Here is a 14,018-nt window from a genome sequence, read left to right on the forward strand (position 1 = left end):
ATAAATAAAATACAGATGAGCCGTTCCAAAATGTGATCCTTTGCTTGTAGTCCACTGTTGTCTTGCATGTGTAAATTAGGATTGAAATTCTTAGTGGGGTCATAGGTCATAGGTCAGAGGCGACTTGATGGCACATAACACACACAGGGTTTCCAATCTCTAAGCAGGGCCTGAAGATTTCCTGGAATTACAACTGATCTCCAGGCGTCAGAAATCAGATTGCCTGGAGAAAATGGCTGTTTTGGAGGGTGGACCCTTATGGCATTATATCCTGCTGAGGTCCCTTCTCTCCTCTAACCCTGCCTGCCCCAGCTCAGCCCCCAATCTTCCAAAATTTCCCAACCCACAGTTGGCAACTCCATGGAGTGGTGCTAAGTGAACACCCAAAAAGGTTTTCAGATGGGTTGCGGTGTGACCTGTTTCAGCAAAAACACTAAATACTCCTGGCAAAATTTATTGTAGCATGAGCTTTTGTGGCCAAGAGGTTACAGAGGACTAGCTGCCTTGTTGGACGAATGCAGCAAAAATAAACAGGAGCCTTTCAGCAATTCAAATTATTGACAAGATTTTATTCCAGCATGAGAGTCAGAGTGGAGTAGAGGTTAGAGGGTCAGATAAGGAACTAGGAAAACCCAGGTTAAAACTCCCACCCTGCCATGGAAGCCTTGGGCCAGTCACACACTCTTGGCCTAACCTACCTCATAGGGTTGTTGCGAGGATAAGAAGGAGAACAATTAAGCCACTTTAGGCCCCCATTGGGAAGAAAGGTGGGGTATAAATGAAGTAAATATTTAATAAATAAATAAGCATTCACAGGGAGAAAGCATTCACAGAGGAGAGCCAACTTCTTCAGAGGCTTACACTGCAATTCTATGCCGAGTTGGGCCACTCTAAGCCCATGGAGTCAATTGCCTTAGATTGGAGTAACTCTACATAGGATTACACTGTTAATTGATCGTTGCCATAATGACATTTTATGCTGGAGGTGCATGACATAAAATTACTTGGGCACAAAATAACTGCATAGTGAGGATTCCCCCATAGCCACTGAAGAAGTATGCTCTAGGCTAGGGTTACCAGCCTCCAGGTAGTGGCTGGAGATCTCCCGGAATTACAACTGGTCTACAGGCCACAGAGATCAACTCACCTGGAGAAAATGGCTACTTTGGGGGGGGGGGTTATGGAATTCTGCCATGCCAAGGTCCTTTCTCTCCCCAAACGCCACTTCTCCGGGTTTCTCCAGGTTTCACCCCCCAGATCTCCAGGAATTTCCCAACTTGGAGCTGGCAACCCTACTCTAGACTATGGAAGTGTATTTATTTATTTAATTTAGTTGTGTCATTTATAGTCCGCCTTTCTGAGACTCAAGGCAGATTACACAGTGTGAGATTAGCACAGTCAGTATAAAGGACATTTCCATAAACAATGCTCTAGGGTAAACAAACACAAGTTTACAAAGACCTAGCATTAGCAAGGAGCCAATACAGAGTTGAAGAAATGCTGAAACAGAATATAAGTAACTCTAATGCTGGAATAAACTCTTTTTAGGTGCCACAATATAAATTGGCTAAGAGAAACGAGACGCCGTCATTGATTAAAACGAGCGCCAACCCTCGTTCGTTCGCCTCACAAGCCCTTTCCCTAGAAGCCGTTGCCAGGACAACCGCCCTCTCTACGCCAAGGGTAAAGAGGGAAGACGAGCCTTCGTGGGTGACGAGTGCGCAGGCGCAAACAGTCTTCCTCCGCGTGCGGTGCCGGCTTCTCGCAGCCACTTCGTTCCAACCATTGTGACGAGGCGCGTTCGAGGCTCGGCGGGGTAACGAACTTCGCTGAGGGGCGCCCGCGCGGAAAAGGGACGAAGGAAGGCGGGAGGGCGGGCCGGCCGGCCCAGGAGCGTCGGTGAGCGGGCGGGGATGCGGAGCCGGGGACGGCGGAGGAGACCCAGGCCTTCCTCCGCCTTCTTAGGCCTCCACGGCCCCCTGCTCCGCCTGGCATGGCTTCTGCTGCTGGGACTCTCCTCAGGTAAAAGGCGCGCGGGTGGGCGGCTGCGCCCATGGCTCGGGGGCCGGGTGCCAACCTCCAGGTGCGGCCTGGAGATCTCCCGGAATCGCAGTGGCTCTCCAGTCGACAGAGTTTGGCTCCCCGAGAGGAAATTGGCTGCTTTGGAGGAGGGTGGACGATGTGGCATTGTACCCCACTGAGCTCCTTCCCTTCCCCAGGCTCCAGCTTCAAATCTCCAGGGATTTTCCTGACCCAGAGTTGGCAACCCTGCCGCCACAATGTGTAGCCTCAAGAGTGATGGTGGTGGAATGCCCTTCCTTCGTGCCTTGCAGGTTGCTGGCGCCCTTTAAATTGCTGGCCTTTAAATTGCTGGCCTTTGTAGCTTTGTAGCTGCAAAGATGGCACGGAAGGAAGCCACCCTCTTTCCTCTTTGCATGTTGTCCTCCCTGGTCACTGTGTATCCCCCCCCCCCCACTTAGGTTTGCATTCTCATAGGTTTGTCATAAGTTTGCAAACTCCAGGTTGGGAATTTCCTGGAGATTTGAGGATGGATCCTGGGGAGGCAGAGGGAGGGACTTCAGTGGAATATAATGTCACAGCAGCCACCCATCTAAGCAGCCATTTTCTCAATTAATGATAGTTAAATGTTGAATAATTTTTTTCATTTAAGCTAACCCGACTATATAGTTTATTACTCATTGGTTGATTTAATAACAAGGTTCTTTAGGATGAAGAGGGAATATGCCCGAGTATTGTTTTGTGTTGTATATCCAGACGAGTTAGCCGTGTTAGTCTGTAGTTGCAAACTAGTAAAGAGTCCAGTAGCTCCTTTAAGACTAACCAACTTTATTAATGCATCTGATGAAGAGAGCTGTGGCTTTTGAAAGGTTATGCTACAATAAAGCTGGTTAGTCTTAAAGGTACTACTGGACTCTTTGCTAATTTGTGTTGTATCCTCTAAAACTATATTTTAAGTGCTATATGGTCATTGCACTTTGATAGTCCTTGTAATGCATAATCTTCAATTTTTTTCTTTTTAAACTTTTGTTTCCCTTCCCCCTTTCCTTTCTGTACTCCTTTATCTGTTTTAAAAAATAAAAATAATAATCTTTTTAAAAAGCAGGCATTTTCTCCTGTGAACTGATCTCTTGTTTAGAGATCATAGGTAATTCTGGGAGATTGTTGGCCCCCACCTGGACGTTGGCAAGCCTATGTGCATTTCCGAAAAAGAAGACCCTTTGTAGTGTGAACCTTTGCTTTCCACCTTATGATTATCAAAACATGTTTTAGTTATTGCATGTGTACACAATCACGTGAAATACCATAAAGTAGCTTTTAGATTTTTCAGTTGGCTTTCATACACAGGATTCTGTTAAGTGCCTTATTATGGACTAGTAATGTTTTATTCCAGTAAGCTTTCATAGACTACAGATAATTTCTTCCATTTATAAGGAGGGCCACCACGCACGCTGAACTGTTTCGGGATTTCTTTTTCAAGAGCGCATTATATTGGTGGTTGTGCGGTTCCACAATGCTTCACTCACTCCTCTATCTCCATATGGATACCAGATATCCGCAGGGAGGTCTGATATCCTCCCTGCGGGCTTGACGTCCCAGCTGCGGATTCTCCTGGTCGGGAGTTGGTCATTGGAACGTGTTCGTTGTAAGACCGCTGCAGTCAAGAAGAAAGGAATATATTTTACGTTAATTAAGAGACTTTATTGGGATGTAATACCTTGGGGGAGGTTTGGCTTATTGGTTTGTGCATTCCTTGTGTTAATTTGGAATACTAAAGGAGTTGGCATTATCAGCCTTATTTAGAAGAACTTTATATAAAAGTGTTTGGTAACTTTTGCCATATTAGTGTGTTTGCATAATTTATAATATTGTGTTGGTTTGCAGATCTTACTGTTATGGGGTGTTACTTATATACCGCTCCTAATACCTGCTGGGTTAAGGCAGTGGGTGGGCAAAGCCACCTGCTCTGCTTCTGATCTCAGCTGAGTGAAGGGGGGGTGGGCTTGCCAAGTGCTCTGCTATGAATATCAGCTGGGTTAAGGTCGAGGGTGGCATTGCCACCTGCTCTGCTCCTAATAACACCTGTGTTAATGTGGGAGGGGAAATTCCACCTGGTCCGCACCTAATACCAGCTGGGATAAGGCGGGGGATGGGCATTGCCATCTGCTGCACTCCTAATACCAGCTGGATTAAGGCACGTGGTGGGCACTGCCAACTGCTCTGCTCCTTATACCAGTTGGGTTAAGGTGGGGAGTGGGCATTGGCACCTGCTTCACCACTAATACAAGCTGGGTTAAGGCAGGGGAAGGCATTGCCACCTGCTCCGCTCCTAATACCTGCTGGGTTAAGGCAGGGGGTGGGCATTGCCATCTGCTGTGCTCCTAATACCAGCTGGGTTAAGATGGGGGGTGGGCATTGCCACCTGCTCCACTCCTAATACCAGCTGGGTTAAGGCAGGGGGTGGGCATTGCCATCTGCTCTGCTCCTAATACCTGCTGGGTTAAGATGGGGGTGGGTTGGCATTGCCAACTGCTCTACTCCTGATCCCAACTAGTTGAAAGGGGGGTAGGCATTGCCACCGGCTCCACTGCTGATACCAAATGGGTTAAGGCGGGGGTTAGGCATTGCCACCTGCTCTGCACCTAATACCAGCTGGGTTAAGGAGGGGAGAGGGCATTGCCACCTGCTCCGCTCCTAATACCAACTGGATTAAGGTGAGGGGTGGGCATTGCCACCTGCTCCACTCCTAATACCAGCTGGGTTAAGGCAGGGAGAGGGCATTGCTGCCTGCTCCACTCCTAATACCAACTGGGTTAAGGTGTGTGTGTGGGGGGGGCATTGCCACCTTCTCCGCTCCTAATACCAGCTGGATGTAGGCAGGGGTGGGCATTGCCAACTGCTCTGCTCCTGATCCCAACTGGTTCAAAGCGGGGAGGGCATTGCCACTTTTTCCACTGGTGATACCAACTGGGTTAAGACAGCGGTTAGGCATTGCCACCTGCTCCGCTCCTAATACCAACTGGGTTAAGGTGGGGGTGGGCACCACCTGCTCCGTTCCTAATACCAGCCGTGTTAAGGTGGGGGTGAGCATTGCCACCTGCTCCGCTCCTAATACCAGCTGAGTGAAGGCAGGGGGTGGGCATTGCCACCTGCTCCACTCCTAATATCAGCTGGGTTATGTTGCGTGGTGGGCCACCTGCCTCCCTCCTATTACCAGCTGGGTGAAGGTGGGAGGCAGGCATTACCACCATGGCAGTACATCATTATAATGTTGCACTGTAGTGATCTGTCATTTACTGATTTTAAAAAGCTCTTTGGTGTGTATGTGGGGAAATAGCAATAGTAGGGTAAGGAAAATAGTGCCGATGTGAGAAAGAGCTGTAAAAATGCACACTTTCGCATTGTCATGACATCCAGAGACACATTGATTATCATCTTTCCAAAAAGATTATACCACACAAAGTTTGAGGAAGACTGGATGCAAAGTGGGAGAAAACGTGGAAATCTGGGTGCTCCCAAGAACAACACCGCAGCATGGAAGCAAAAGTGGAGCAAAACATCCGTGCGGAAACAGCTAGTATTGCAGCATTGTCAGACCATTGCTAGTTCAATTTGCAAGTTTGGCAAAAGCTACCCTTTGTAACCGCCACAGATCTGTCGCTGTCCTTCATTCCTTAGTGGCCTCTAGATTAAAATACTTGGGGTTGGTGGTGAAAACGGTCTGGAAACTACCACTTGTGCAAAATGTTGTTGCTGGGCTGGTGTGAATCAGCAAATTAGCATCAAGCCGGTATTGAAAGAGTTGCATTGGTTACCAGGACATTTTTAGATCCAATTCAGGGTCTCCTAGAAAGTCCTGCACCGTGCATCCATGCTTCAAGTCCCATCTTATTTAGAGGGCCAGACTGGTTTCTAAAAGAAGCTGGATCTTCTCAGGTGCTACCTGAGGCCAGAGGTCTGGAATTCCCTGCCATGTTCTCTTTGTCTGGCCCTCTCTATACAGGTGTACCATTGAAATGGGAAAACCTTTATGTTTTGATTAGCTTTTGAAAGTTAGAATTTGTTTTTGGGGAGGTGGGAATAGATTTTTTCTTCTGGTTGCTCATATTTTTGATTTAGCTGTTGTGCTGTTTGGATATCTCTATTTTAAAACTATTGGAAGTGTAAAATATCTCTTTTTCTATATTGTCTTGCATTTCTGTTTGAAAACTGGGGTATAAATTTTGTTAATGAATGACTGAATAAACAGTGGCTCTCTTCCCCCTTCTATTAGAGAATCACAACTTAAAGTTGTTACAATAATGTGGCAGCACCCAGAATTAAAGAGGCCCAATAAATCTCAAAGTTATGCTACTATTCCAAAAGTTCTGAGGCTGAAGACCAGTGAGCCACACAGGCATGTGGTAACTTTAATACAGTTTCTAAAACTGATTACTGACAGTTAGCTCAACGAGAAAGCTGTGCTACAAATGAACACCATGAGGTAAATGAAATAAATGAAGTCAAAGGGAGCTCTAACTCTCGAAAGCTCATATCTTAGAAATCTAGTTGGCCTTTAAGGACCTGAATTCTGCTCTTCTATTACAGACCAAAACGGCTACCCGCCTGAAACTATCTTAGTGAGTGAATGAAGTCTATTTAGGCTTATTGGCCAGAATGTGGGAAGGCTGGAGTGGGCGTCGTTCCTACTGGCTGAAACCACTATTGTCTACTTATTTTTCCTTGCATCTCTTGAAGTGAAAGAGTAAAAATGATAAGTAAAAATCCAGGGATGAGGATTATAACCCATCCCTGAATGGTCAAACTTCTCCCAGACCTCCATAGCAAAAGCAGCTGGTCTAGTTTCTAATGCTGGAAAGTTTGCATAGGGCCTTGGGAAGGTTGAAGTTCTGCATCACCCTGCTCTCTTGGTTAGCAACAACTAATTTGGCTGGAGGGTGCCTTTGAATTGGGGGAGAGGTCATGTGGCCTGCCAGGAAGTTTTCGTTTGCACCAACCACTGTTCCTTCCTTTCCTCTGTCCTGCTTTTGAGCTGGTAATAGGAACTTCAGATGGGGGCTTAATTTGTCTAGGAGCTCCAATTGCTGGTTGCCTTATCCATTGTGTATACCTATATTTTGGGGTAGATACATGCTTTATCTATAGTGTAAGCATTGTGGAGTGGACAAAGATTCTGGGTTAGTGCTGTTTCCTTTAGCTCCTGAATGAACACTCCTGGGAACTAGAAATTTAAATATTCTTGAGAAAGTGACTACTTGTGTGTTCTCATTTGTCTCTTTACTTCATTTCACCTTTCTCTTCAGTGGGTACTCAAAGTGGCTGACATTGGGTTTTTTTATCCTCCATTTTATCCTTACAACAATCCTGACCGTTAGTCTCTCAGATTGCAGTCTTATCACTACACCGCATTGGCTCTGTTATGTTAGATCTGATTTATCAACGTTTACTGATACTGCTATAATACTTTCTCTGTATATATTATTACAAACAGGGTATTCAGTTTTTGTTTAGAATGGCAGTAGACAACCTGTTTTACTTCAGTGCCCACTCCCATGCCCTGTTCAGTGTTCACCTGTGAAGATGATGTAGTGCTGGCAAACAAAATGTGCTGGCAAACAAAATGATGGTGTGTGTGTATGTGTGTGTGTGCAAAATAAGGGCTGTGCTTGGCTAGACATGATGGGAGCATGTGCCACTGTCGGCACGAGTGCTGGAGCATTGCCTGCTCTTGTTTAGAATCTTCATTACATGAAGTTGCGTGATTTGAAACAAACGTTATAAATATAGCCAAGGTTGATATTGATCTGAGAATAGCAGTGTAATATAACAGAGACCCAGGCTTGATTCATACTTGGAGGTGGTAGGGAGAAGGAATTGCATCCTACAGATTTTCAGGCTTCTTTGATTTTCAGGCTTACTTAAGATATAGTACTCGAGCTGCTGCTGGAAAAGTAATAATATGGTGGCTGAGTCCTTTGCCAGGTTTACAGGCCATTTTCTGCCCCAATATTTGAAGTAAATATAGAGCATAATATAACCATCAGTTAAGTACCTTGTTCTATTGATTTTAGTAAGATTGTGAAAGCTCTCCCATTGAAGTCAGTGTGGGAGTCTAGAGTTATTGAAGAGCTCCATCTTGTGGATATGGGTGTTATTAAGTACATTAACTTGAGAAGCTTTTGTTACAAGTTTAGAAGTACTAAGAAAAAAAAGGTGAAAATGTATTTAATAGATTCTTTCATGTTCTGGATGTTTTGTAAGTAGATTTTCTAGTACTACCTGAAACTTTAAAGAGATTTTCAGGCACAGATGTTACAATGAAAAATCCCAAAATACTACACATCTGGCCTAAAGTTAGCCCACTAAATCCTTTGTTAAATCAAAGCATCAGGAACACTTAAATGTACTGTGTTAATTTGATCTGATTGTGAAAGTGGGATCATGTTGCCCTGAGAAACAGGTAGCTAAAAGTTAACAGGGTGCACCACAAAACCTCAATAGGTTTTAACTAGAGTTAAAAAAACCTGTCCTACTCAGTTATTATTATGCCATGATATATTTTAGAGTTAATCACAGGCATTCATCTTGGGTATTTCATTATTTCTGTATTATTGGTTTGTAATATTTCTGAGCTATAAGTCTTTGATGCCAAAAGTACTTGAGGGGTTACACTAAACCCAAACGAGCAGACTCTCCCCGGGGGCCAGAGGGCGTCATCTGTTGTGTCGGAACTGACACCCAGAGGATCCAACGTGGATCGGAAGCAAAGCGCAGGCTCTTTGAAACGTCGATATCCTGAATCGACGAAACTGGTACGAGCCTCTTTGGAACCTATCTCCAAGAGAGCAAAGTCTAAAACCAAACATCTAAAGAGGCCTGCCTCCACTGCTTCTCATAAGGAGAAACGGCACTCGGCTTCCTCAACTCCTTCTCTCATAATAGAGGAAGAAACATTGTGCCCTCCACCTACACCGTCTCCTCCACCGACACCTGCCTTTCAGCAGGATGAAGAAGAGCGTTTTGGCGCTGACCTGGAACAAGCCTTTTCAGCAGCATCAGTTCCAAACCCTTATCAAATGGATCCGAAGGTCCTGGTTCCGGCACCGCTGGTTCTGATATTGGGCTTCACTTCACAGCCCGTTCAACCATTTCAATATACTCCTATCTCCTGGACGCTCGCTTCTGTTCCGACCACCTCAAACCCTGCATTCCTAGCATGGCCGTATTCTCACGCTCAACAGCCACCCCTTCCAAACTGGCAGGAGTTTATTTCATATTTACAGTCAGCTCCAGTACCTCCTTCTTCGGTACCACCGGGACAGGCTCAGCATCCACTTGCTGAAGCTCCGGGCACATCGGTGCATCAATACTCGTCTTGCACTGCCCATTCTGCCTCGTGTTCTGAGGAAGATATAGAGACCTTGTCACAGTCAGACAGGATCTCGGAGTTGGCTTCAGACCCTTCTCCTGACGAAGTGTTGGGAGATATTACAAGACCTTCTCCTACTGAAGATTACCACCTTTTTTCTCAGCAAATGCTCAGGTTGGCTAAGGCACTAGACTTGGACATCTCATCTTCCACACCTAAGCCAAAAAGCAAGGCTCTGGACTCTGATAATACATCGTCCGTTGCCTTCCCCATAGTAGTAGATCTCCTTGACATAGCCTGTACAATTTGGGAGAAGCCAGCGTCCACCCCAGCCACCTCATGCAAGATGGAAGGCTACTACAAACTGAGACAACAAGATTCTTTATTTCTTTTCAACCATCCTCGACCATCCTCCTTGGTCATGGAGGAAGTTCAACCCAAACACAAGTATGGATCCCACTCCTCTCCCAGCGATAAAGAAGGATGTAAGCTCGATTCGCTGGGGAGGAAGTTGTATTCGTCTGCAGCCTTGACTTTTAGAATTATCAGGCCATCATGGGTTCTTATAACCTATTCTTATGGTAACGACTCTCATCCTACCTGTCTGATCTACCAGAGGACAAGAAACCTCTTGTGCATGTGTTATAGAATGAGGCCGTCAAACTTGTGAAACAACAAATGACTGCAGCAAAACATGAGGCTGACTGGACAGCAAGAACCATGGCTTCGGCCATTGTGCTCCATAGACACTCACGTTTACGATCTACAGCCTTGACGCCTGACAGATGTTCAAAGATAGAGGATTTTCCCTTTGAGGGTACACCGCTCTTCTCCGAAAAGACAGACGAGTCCCTCACGCAAATTAAAAACAATAGACACGAATCAACAATACCAACAACAGCATTACAAATATCGTAATCAAGGCAGACAGTACTACCAGCCTAGAAACCGTAGATATGGCAGTCAACCCTATCAACCTTATCAGGTCCACAAGGGATACACTTCCTATCACCGAAGTATGGGGAGGCAATCAAGTAGGCCATGAAGTAAACAGACCCAGTCTCCCAAACAAACCCAGAATCCAAAACCCGTTTTCTGACTGACTGCCATACCAGAGGTGCAATCTGAGTTTTTTCTCAACAGATTAGCACCTTTTGTTTCCCAATATGATTTCTGGGTACTTGCCATCGTTAGGCACCGTTTACATCCCTTGTCTCCTGAGGGGAGATTTACAGCACATCCTTCCCAGGAACTGCATCTGGCAATCTCTGAGCTGTTATCAAAGGGAGCCATTTAGAAGGTTCCTCCTCAGGACTCTACATTTGAGTTTTATTCCAAATACTTTACAGTTGACAAGAAGGGGGTGGAGTCAGACCCATTTTGGATTTAAGGAAACAATGATTTCATTAAAGTTGAAAAATTTCGCATGTTGACTCTTTCTAATGTCCTTCAATATTTGGAATCTGATTCTTGGTTTGCGGTTTTAGATTTGAAAGATGCCTACTTCCATATCTCCATATACCATGTGTACAGAAAATACCTACGTTTCTGTTACAATGAGGAAATATTTGAATATGCCGCCCTACCTTTTGGGCTATCCTCAGTCCCTCATGTTTTTACTAAATGCATGGCTGTCGTGGTGGCTCACCTTAGGTCTAGAGGGTGTGCCATTTATCCTTATCTAGATGATTGGCTTTTGGTGGGCCACTCTAGCGACGCTCTAATTTGATGTATTGAAATTTCTACTCAGACTATTTCTGGGTTGGGCTTGTTGATCAATTGGAAGAAGTCCTTCTTAGAACCGACTCAACAGGTGCAATTCATAGGTGCCACTTTAGATTGCCAGAGCAGGTAGGGCTTTCCTACCTGAGGACAAGCTGGAGTCCCTCCAGGCACTAGTATGACATTTTGGGAGCAATCGCTTTCAGCCTGCCATTCGTATTCAAAGGTTATTGGGACTTATGGCATCTACCACCTGTGTGGTAGATCTCTTCATGAGTCCACTCCAAAACTGGTTCATTAGGAACTTTGACCCCACCAGAGAATCACAATCTAGATGCATCTCCATCCCTAGAGCCATTATATGGTCTCTTAGATGGTGGCTGAGTCGGGACAACCTCAGTAGGGGAACACCTGTTGGCATACATCCACCTGAGGTACGTCTAATCACTGATGCCTCACTTGTGGGTTGGGGGACCCACATTGGGGAGTTTTCCATTCGGAATACATGGTTGGTAGCTGAATCCAGATTACACAGAAATATCTTGGGATTGAGAGCCATTTGTTACTAACTTACATCTTTTTCAGGCTTGCTAAAGAACAAGAGAGTTCAGATGCAGATGGACAACACCACTGCACTCTATTACCTGAACGAGCAGGGAAGAACAGCTTCTCTAACTCTCTGCAAGGAAGCCACACGTCTGTGGATGTGGGCTACCCACAACAGCACCTTCCCACAAGCGAAACACATTGCTGGTAAATCAAACGACAGGGTGGACACTCTGAGCAGACTGTTCAGACCACAGCACGAGTGGTTGATTGCCAACAAGTATATCCGTCCAATCTTCGAGGAGTGGGGTTTCCCACAAATCGACCTCTTTGCCACTTGGGAAAATACCAAGGCCAGAAGGTTCTGCTCTCAAGCCGGTCTGGACTGGGACTCAATAGGGGATGTGTTCCAGATACCCTGGGACAAGGGTCTCTTTTATGCATTCCCCCATACCCCTATTACCCCAAGTGTTGTGCAAAATTAGACATTACCACACAGATTGTATTCTCATCGCACCCTTCTGGCCCCGCAGGGACTGGTTCCCATTCCTCTGGGATATGGCCCAGGAGTGGTTTATCAAACTCCCTCAGGTGCCAGATCTACAGTCACAGGGTCGTATCCTACATCACGACATTACCACACTCAACCTTGCAGCATGGAGACTGTTCCCCAAACATTTACTTTTTCAGAAGACGTAGCTCAAATCCTGTGGTTGTTGTGGGTTTTCCGGGCTGTATTGCCGTGGTCTTGGCATTGTAGTTCCTGATGTTTCGCCAGCAGCTGTGGCTGGCATCTTCAGAGGTGTAGCACCAAAAGACAGAGATCTCTCAGTGTCACAGTGTGGAAAAGATGTTGGCAGGTCATTTGTATCTACTCAGGAGGGGTGGGGTTGAGCTGAGTCATCCTGTAAGAGTTTCCCAGGGTGTGGAATGCTAATGGCGGGAGGCTTCACTGTATCCTGAGGAGGTTCTTTTGCATATGGATTGGTGCTTGATGTGCTAATCTTCTCTGCAGGGCTATTGTCGGGTATAGAGTGTTTTGTTAGCCTGGTGTTTTTCAGAACTGGAAACCATGTTCTGTTCATTCTTAAGGTTTCTTCTTTCCTGTTGAAGTTTTGCTTATGCTTGTGAACACCAGGCTAACAAAACACTCTATACTCGACAATAGCCCTGCAGAGAAGATTAGCACATCAAGCACCAATCCATATGCAAAAGAACCTCCTCAGGATACAGTGAAGCCTCCCGCCATTAGCATTCCACACCCTGGGAAACAGGATGACTCAGATCAACCCCACCCCTCCTGAGTAGATACAAATGACCTGCCAACATCTTTTCCACACTGTGACACTGAGAGATCTCTGTCTTTTGGTGCTACACCTCTGAAGATGCCAGCCACAGCTGCTGGCGAAATGTCAGGAACTACAATGCCAAGACCATGGCAATACAGCCCGGAAAACCCACAACAACCATCGTTCTCCGGCCGTGAAAGCCTTCGACAATACAGCTCAAATCCTGTTGAATGCCAGGAAACTTATCGACTAAAGTGTCATATGAATTTAAATGGAACAATTTCACAAGATGGGTATCAGAGAAGGGGTATTCACCTTTCACTTGTCCCATACCTATAGTTTTTGATTACCTTCTCTCCCTCCTTCGCAGGGGCATTCATCAGTTAAGGTTCACCTTGCAGCTATTTCAGCTTTTCATGAATCCGTGGACGGCAGGACACCCTTTTCCCATTGTGCCTCTAAACAATTCTTAAAGGGGGCATTGCGTACTTTCCCACCTAGATCTACTCCTGTTCCTCAGTGGAGCCTATCTTTAGTCCTGGCACAGTTGATGTTGCTGCTGTTTGAACGCTTAGCCCACTGTTCACTAGCCCCCCTATCATGGAAGGTGGCATTTTTGGTGGCCATTATGTCCCTCAAGAGGGTGGGGGAATTGGGGATCTAAGGATAGACCCTCCATACCTACAGTTTCCCCCCCAGAAGGTTGTTCTCCATCCCAGTATTCAGTTTGTCCCCAAGGTGGTGTCTAAATTTCCCCTTAACCAGAGGTTATCCTTACCAGTTTTCTTCCCAAACTCCATCTCGGATTCAGAATGCACACTGCACAGATTAGATGTTAAGAGAGCATTACTGTATTATATCCATAGAACTCAGTCTTTCAGGAAATCAGAGTCACTGTTCTTTTGCTATGCTGGCCCACGTAAGGGTCTACCGGTTTGTAACCAGTCTCTTTCCAGATGAATTGTTGCAGCGGTCAAAAGATGTTACGTGACTTTATAAACTCCTTGCCCTATGAAAATCAGGGCTCATTCCACATGGAGCCAGTCATCTTCAGTAGCCTTCCTCAAGGGCAC

Source organism: Eublepharis macularius, chromosome 11, assembly GCF_028583425.1.
Source record: "Eublepharis macularius isolate TG4126 chromosome 11, MPM_Emac_v1.0, whole genome shotgun sequence".
NCBI classification, from domain to species: domain Eukaryota; kingdom Metazoa; phylum Chordata; class Lepidosauria; order Squamata; family Eublepharidae; genus Eublepharis; species Eublepharis macularius.